The sequence below is a fragment of the Myotis davidii genome, unplaced genomic scaffold (assembly GCF_000327345.1).
Source record: "Myotis davidii unplaced genomic scaffold, ASM32734v1 scaffold61, whole genome shotgun sequence".
Lineage (NCBI taxonomy): Eukaryota > Metazoa > Chordata > Mammalia > Chiroptera > Vespertilionidae > Myotis > Myotis davidii.
Genome location: NW_006291729.1, coordinates 2,375,464 through 2,376,900, shown reverse-complemented (window position 1 = coordinate 2,376,900; position 1,437 = coordinate 2,375,464). Strand labels below are relative to the sequence as shown.

General features: G+C 50.0%; 1 protein-coding gene across 1 annotated transcript in view; it reads right to left on the bottom strand.

Moving 5' to 3' along the window:
• The window catches only part of TRIB2 (tribbles pseudokinase 2), a 21,334-nt gene that overhangs the window by 18,125 nt on the left and 1,772 nt on the right, over positions 1–1,437 (bottom strand). The window lies entirely within an intron of this gene.

The window sequence follows — 1,437 nt, the reverse complement described above, 5'->3', positions numbered from 1 at the left end:
CCCCACCCCCATAATGTCCCATAGAATTCTCTATACAGTCCTCTGCAATCAGTGGCATCTTTCCATTTGATCTGTTTTTGCAAATATTGTTTCTTGGATCAACACAGGGCTAGGAGACAAGAACTCGAGATTTTAAGTCATCGATGCATAGGTTTCACTCAGCCTTGCAGTAAGCTAAGCGCCCACAGTACACATCTGAGGGGAGCTCACGGGAGCCGCATTGAAACACCACTGAGAGCTCCCAAGCACCTCCCACACTCCACTGTGCTTGCATAGATGCCACCATCATCCCTGGTAAAAAGGCAGGGGCACGGAGGCTGCTGTGTCTGAAAGGGATGACCTCTGTCACGCAGAACAATGATACTGCACTTAAAGCCACTCGCAGCCACACAGTCATTGGCGAGGGGCTGCTTCAATCTGTGCCAACACAAAACCAGCAGATGAAGTACAGTGAGGGGCCAGAGAGCAAGTCTGCAAACGACACTGTGAGGTCAGCCCAACGTGAAATATGGCTCGAAGAATCCGAACCCAGGAAGAAAGAGCAGGGGCCCGAGGCACCTCTGCTTTTTAAACAAAGAAATAACAGCAAGACGCTGCTGCAGACTCGGGCGGCAGAGTCCCCACACTTCAAAGCACCTCCAGCCTTTGAAAAAATATGAAAATGCTGTGCCCGAGTTGAGCGAAAGGAGTGAAAACGCTCACTGCTGGGTGATTGTGCATATTTCCTAGCAGAGTGGCAGCTCTGTGGAATTCATTCATTTCAAAGGATGACTGCCCTCCCTATTGTGCAGCGTTGTCGGTCTTCTGAGAATCCAGCCCTGCTCTGAATAGCCCACTGAATTTTGGTTAACCGGGCACAGTTGCTCTGGGTGTCAATAACTCAGAAGATGCAAAATACCAAATGCCCGGTGCAAGCAGAAAGCAGCATTTAAAAGAGTCTCTTCTTTTCCCCCCCCGAGGTCGAATCCGAGCAATTGCAAAACTGACTGGAGAGTTCCACAAAACCCATGTCTTACAATGAAACACTCCAGTCCCCTATGAAATAAAGCCTGTGGTTAATGGTAAAAGTGTCAGGCAATTCAAACACAGCAGGGGTCCCCACTCCCGATGGCCCCCCTCTCCACCCCATCCCTCTAACCCCCAACCCCCACTCCCACAGTGAGCAAATCTAAAATGAAGTGACAATGAGCTCTTGATCTATGTCCAATTCCTCGGTAGAGGTGTGCTCTAAGGTCCTTTTTTTTTCTTTTGCAACTATCCTGCTCATCCCCTCGCCTGGTGCCCCGTGGGTGCCTACAAAGACACACAGACACACCTGCATAAACCAGTCACTGTTCAGGGTCAAAGACAAAAAGGAAATCGTAGGGTCCACTCTGTATTAGGGAGAATATCCTGGGGCTCCAAACCTTACAGGCAAACGTGGGGGGGGTGAGGGGG